Raw genomic sequence first — 6,059 nt, forward strand, 5'->3', positions numbered from 1 at the left:
AAGCGGGAGGAATTTGGGTGTTCAGAGCGATTTGAGGGTTCAAGGAACATTTTGTGGTTCAGGGGGGGATCCCCAAAATGTGCTGTAGGGGGCACATTATGTTGGGAGATCTCCCATGTACCTGGGTCCCAGGGCCCCCTCAGTCGCTTTTGAGTGAGCAACATTCCCCCAGCATGGAGATGTGTTGAGGGGAAGAGTTTGGGGGTTCAGAGGGGATTTCGGCATTGGGGGAGATCCCCAAAGCTCCCTGGGGTGGTGCAGGCATTTGGGGAACAGCCAGTGTCCCAAAACCAGGGGTTACATTTGACCCAGGGTACCCTGACTCTTCAGTGCCCCTGTTGGCCCATGGCAGTAAATGGAAGGGATTTGGGGTTCGGAAGGGAACTGGAGGTTTAGGGGGATTTGGAGGTTCATGGGAATGCACCCAAGCTCTGCAGGGGACAAATGGAGGACTCAAACAGGGGCTACAGCCACCAGAGACCACCCCACAGATCACTGGGGCTTTGGGATGGCGGCAGCATCGTGCCCATGGCCGCTGGGCACACAGGAGTGCTCTGGGAGTGGCTGCGGGCGGACCAGCCTCTGCCCAGCCGGCTCGGGGAGGTCCCTCACGGGCTGCTCTTCCTCAGTGCCTTTGGTCCGGAGGTGGAGCATGCGAGGGGTCACAGCTCAACGTGGGCCATGGAACAGGGCGTCACGGCCACCTCCGAGGAGTGGAGAGGGACCGACATTGGCACAGCAGAGAATCATGGAATCCCGAGTGGGCTGGAAGGGACCTTAAAGCTCAGCCAGCTCCAACCCCCAAAGGCACGGGCAGGGACACCTTCCACTAGAGCAGCTTGCTCCACGGCCCTGTGTCTCTGTGCACTCCCAGGGCATCCTGGGGATACCCCTACAGAATCCCAGAGAATGCCTGCAGCACCTCCAGAGCACCCCATGGACCCAGTCAGAGCTCATGCATCACAATGACCTTGGGGACATGGAGACCACAGGGGTGGTTGATTCTGGAACTCCCCGTGTTCAGGTGTGTGAGGTCACAGAACCCCACAGAACCCTCCAGCAGAGGCACCGGGAGATGACAGCTGCCCCACGGAACACAAGCTACCGGTGGAGGAGGCAAGAGCAGCTCCTCTGGTGGTTCCCGTCTTGGTGTCTCGGAGCCGGTGCCGCCTGTGGACACAGGAGCGTGGAACGAGGTGGGTGGCGATGGTGATCTTGGGGTGCTGTAGGAGTTGCCAGAACACCTCAAGAGACTTCCCCAGAGTGGCTGCTTTGGACTCGGTGTGTGAGTTGGGCTGGCTGAGCCGGCAGCGGAGCGCTGCAGCTTCCGAGGGATGATCCTGGGAGACTGAGATGAGATCTTAGAAGTTGTTCCCTGTGAGGGTGGTGGGACAGTGGCACAGGGTGCCCAGAGAAGCTGTGGCTGCCCCATGGCTGGCAGTGCTCAAGGCCAGGTTGAATGGAGCTTGGAGCAAGCTGCTCTAGTGGAAGTTGTCTCTGGCAGTGGCAGGGGTTGGAGCTGGAGGAGCTTTAAGGTCCCTCCGAATCCAAACCATTGTGTGCTTCCGTGATATCCTCAAGTCCCCTGGGGGGAAGTGAGTGAACAAGCTGTCTGGCTGGGTTTAAACCAGGACAGCAAGGTAAGGCAAGGGAAGGCAAGGCAAGGCAAGGCCAGGCAAGACAGGCGAGACCAAGCCAGGAGATGCAAGACAAGGCAAGACAAGGCAAGGGAAGGCAAGGCCCATGAAGGGAAGGCCAGGCCAGGTCAGGCAAGGCAAGGCCAAGCAAGGCAAGGCTACTCCAGGACTGGCCAGTCCATGCAAGGCCCGGTGAAGGCAAGGTAAGGCAAGGCAAGGCCCGTACAGTAGTAGCAGTGCAGGACAGGTAAGGGCAGGTAACGCAAGGCCAGGACAGGTAAGGCCAGGCAAGGGCAGGTAAGGTCAGCCCAATCAAGGCCAGCCAGGGCAAGGCCAGGCCAGGTTAGGCCATGCAAGGCAAGGCTAGGCAAGGAAAGGAAAGGCAAGGCCATGCCACTCTTGGTCAGGCTATACCAAGCACGGTCAGGCAAGGCCAGTTCAGGCAAGGCCAAGCAGGTCAAGGCCAGGCCAGGCCAGGAAAGGCCAGGATAGGCCAATCATGGCAATGCAAGGCCAGAAAAGGACAAGGAAGGCAAGGCCAGGCCAGGCCAGGCCATGACAGGCCAGGCCAGGCAAGGGAATTCAAAGCAAGGCAAGGCTAGGTAAGGCAAGACAATTCAAGGCATAGCAAGTCCACGACGGGCAATGCAAGGCCAGCTAAGTCCAGTCCAGGCCAGGCGAGGCCAGGCCAGTCAAGGGCAGGCAAGGCAAGGCAATACAAAGCAAGGCAAGGCACGGCCAGGCCAAGTCAAGCCAGGCAAGGCAAGGCAATCAAAGGCAAGGCAAGGCAAGGCAACGCCAGGCTAGGCCAAGGCATGCAAGGCAAGTGCAGACCAGGCCGGGCAAGGCAAGGCAATGCAAGGCCAGGCTAGGCCAAGGCATGCAAGGCAAGTGCAGACCAGGCCAGGCAAGGCAAGGCAATGCAAGACAAGGCAAGGCAAGGCAAGGGAAGACCACTCCAGGAAACGCAATGCCATGCCAGGTAAGGCTATGCAAGGCAATGCCAGGCAAGGCAAGGAAAGGCAAGGCAAGGCAATGCCAGGGAAGGCAAGGCAAGGCAATGCCAGGGAAGGCAAGGCAAGAGGAGGCAAGGCACAGCAAGGCAAAGCAAGGCAAGGCAAGGCAATGCCAGTCCAGGACGGGCAATGCAAGGCCAGCTAAGGCCAGGCAAGGCAAGTTAAAACAAGGCAAAGCAAGGCCAGGAGAGGCCATGCAAGGTCAGGCCAAGCCAGGACAGGCCTGGCAAGGCCAGGCAAGATAAGGCAAGTCAAGGGAAGGCAAGGCAAGGCACGGCCAGTCCAGGACAGGCAATGCAAGGCCTGGTAAAGCCAGGGAAGGCCAGGCCAGGCAAGGTCAGGCCAGGTTAGTCAAGGCCTGGGAAGGCAAGGCCAGGCCAGGTCATGACAGGCCAGGCCAAGCAAGGCAATTCAAGTCACGGAAAGTCAAGACAAGTCAAGGAAAGGCTAGGCAAGGAACGGGAAAGCAAGGCAAGTCCAAGATAGGCAATGCAAGGCCAGGTAAGGCCAGGCAAGGAAACACAAGGGAAGGCAAGGCAAGGCAAGGCAATGTCAGGCATGGCAAGGCCAGGCCAGGCAAGTCATGGCAAGGCTAGGCCAGGCAAGGCAAGGCAAGACAAGACAAGGCAAGCCAAGGGAAGGCAAGGCCAGGCCAGGCCAGGCCATGAAGGCAAGGCCCGACCAGGCCAGGCAAGGCAAGGCAAGGCCAGGCAAGGCAAGGTAAGTGTAGGCAAGGCAAAGCAAGTCCGGGACTGGGCAGTCCATGCAAGGCCAGGTAAGCCTAGGCAAGGCCAGGTAAGGCCAGGTCAGGCAAATCCAGGGAAAGCCAGCAGGGCAAGGCAAGGCAAAGCAAGGCAAGGCAGTGCAAGCCCAGGCAACGCAGCGTAAGGCTAGGCAAGGCAAGGCCAGTCCAGAACTGGCCAGTCCCTGCAAGGCCAGGTAAAGGCCGGGTAAGGCAAGGTAAGGCAAAGTAAGGCAAGGTAAGACAAGGCATGGCCCATACAGCAGTAGAAATGCAGGACAGGTAAGGCCAGGTAAGAAAGGCCGGCCGAGCCCCGTCCAGGCAAGGGCAGGCAAGGTCAGGCCAATCAAGGCCAGCCAGGGCAAGGCCAGGCCAGGCAAGGCCAGGCGAGGCAAGGCAAGGCAAGGCAAGGTAAGGCTAGGCAAGGCATGGTAAGGTAAGGCTAGGCAAGGCATGGTAAGGTAAGGCTAGGCTAGGCAAGGCAAGGCAAGGCAAGGCAAGGCTAGGCAAGGCAAGGCAAGGCAAGGCTAGGCAAGGCAAGGCAAACTTAGGCCAGGCCAAACCAGGCGACACAATGCCAGGTAGTATAAGGCCAGGACAGGCAAGGGAAGGCTTGGTAAGGCCAGGCCAGGCAAGGCCAGTCAAGGCCATTAAAGACAAGGCAAGGCAAGGCAAAGCAAGGCAAAGCAAGGCAAAGCAAGTCAAAGCAAGGCCAAGCATTGCCAGGCCATGCCAGGCCAGGCTAGGTCAGAGAAGGCAAGGACAGGCAGGGCAAGTCAGTGCAAGGCAAGGCAAGGCGTGGCTAGGCAAGGCAAGGCCAGGCCAAGCCATGCAAGGCAAATCCAGACCAGGACAAGCAAGGCAAGACAATGCAAGGCGAGGCCAGGCCAGGCCAGGATAGGAGATGCAAGGCCAGGCAAGGCAAGGCATGGCAAGGCAAGGCACAGCAAGGCCAGGCCAGGCCAGGCCAGGCCTGTAAATTAAAGTAAAGTCAAGGCCAGGCAAGGCAGGGAAATTACAGGCAAGGAAAGGCAAGGCAAGGCACGGCAAAGCAAGGCAAGGCAAGTCTTGGACAGGCAGTGCAAATCCAGGAAAGGCCAGGCAAGGCCAGGTAAACCCAGGCCAGCAAAACCATGAAGGCAAGGCCAGGCCAGGCAAGGCAAGGCCAATCCAGATCAGGGAAGGCCAGGCAAGGCAGGAAAGGCCATGTAAGGCCACGTCAGGCAAGGAAAGGAAAGGCCAGCAAGGCAAGGCAAGGCAAGGCCAGTCCAGGGCTGGACAGTATATGCAAGGCCAGGTAAGACCAGGTAAGGCCAGGGCTGACCAGGTAAGGCCAGGTCAGACAAGGCCAGAGAAGGGCAGCAGGGCAAGGCAAGGCAAAAAAAGGCAATGCAAGTCAAGGCCATGCAAGGCAAGGTAAGGCCATGCAAGGCAAGGTAAGGCCAGGCAAGGCAAGGCAAGTCAAGTCAATGCAAGTCAAGGCAAGGCAAGGCAAGTCAAGTCAATGCAAGTCAAGGCAAGGCAAGGCAAGTCATGTCAATGCAAGGCAAGGCAAGGCAAGGTAATAGAAGGCAAGTCCAGGACAGTGAATGCAAGGCCAGGTAAGGCCAGGCAAGGCCAGACCAACCAGACCTGCCCTGTTCATATACAACCAGGCCAGGCCAGGCAATGCAATAAAAGGGAAGGCAAAGCAAGGCTTGGCCAGGCCAGGCCAGGCCAGACAAGGCAAGGCATGGCCAGGAGAAGCAATGCCAGGCAAGGCAAGGCAAGTCCAGGCCTGGCCTGGCCAGGCAGGCAAGGCAAGGCAAGGAAAAAACAAGGCAAGGCAATACAGGGGAAGGCAAGGCCAGGTAAGGCAAGGCATGCCCAGGCTAGGCCAGGCCATGAAGGCAAGGCCAGGCCAGGCCAGGCCATGAAGGCAAGGCCAGGCCAGGCCAGGCAAGGCTAGGCAAGGCAATGCCAGGCCAGGCAAGGTAAGGCTAGGGAAGGACAGGCCAGGCAACCAAGGCAAGACACGGCAAGGTGAGGCAAGGCAAGGCAAGGCTAGACAAGGCAGGGCAACACAAGGTAAAGCAAGTCCAGGACAGGCAATGGAAGGCCTGGTAAGGCCAGGCCGGGCCAGGTCATACAAAATTAAGGCAGGTCAGGCAAGGCCAGGCAAGGCCAGGCAAGGCAAGGCAAAGCAAGGTAAGGCTAGGCTAGGCAAGCCAACACAAGGCAAGGCAAGGGAAGGACAGGCCAGATGATCAAGGCAGGACAAGGTGAAGCAAGGCAACACAAGGCAAGGCAAGTCCAGGCCAGGCCTGGCCAGGCAGGCAAGGCCAGGCAAGGCAGGGAAAGGCAAGGCAAGGCAATACAGGGGAAGGCAATGCCAGGCAAGGCAAGGTAAGGCTAGGGAAGGATAGGCTAGGCAACCAAGTCAAGGCAAGGCGAGGCAAGGCAAGGCAAGGCAAGGCAAGGCGAGGCAAGGCAAGGCAAGGCTAGACAAGGCAAGGCAACACAAGGCAAGGCAACACAAGGTAAAGCAAGTCCAAGACAGGCAATGGAAGGCCTGGTAAAGCCAGGCCGGGTCAGGTCATACAAAATCAGGGCGATGCAAGTCCAGGCAAGGCAAGGCAGTGCAAGGCAAGGCAGTACAAGGCAAGGCAAGTACAAAGCAGGCCA

This window comes from Pezoporus flaviventris, unplaced genomic scaffold, assembly GCF_033815535.1.
Source record: "Pezoporus flaviventris isolate CSIRO_AGI_PZ_B2104156 unplaced genomic scaffold, CSIRO_AGI_Pfla_v1 ptg000074l, whole genome shotgun sequence".
Lineage (NCBI taxonomy): Eukaryota > Metazoa > Chordata > Aves > Psittaciformes > Psittacidae > Pezoporus > Pezoporus flaviventris.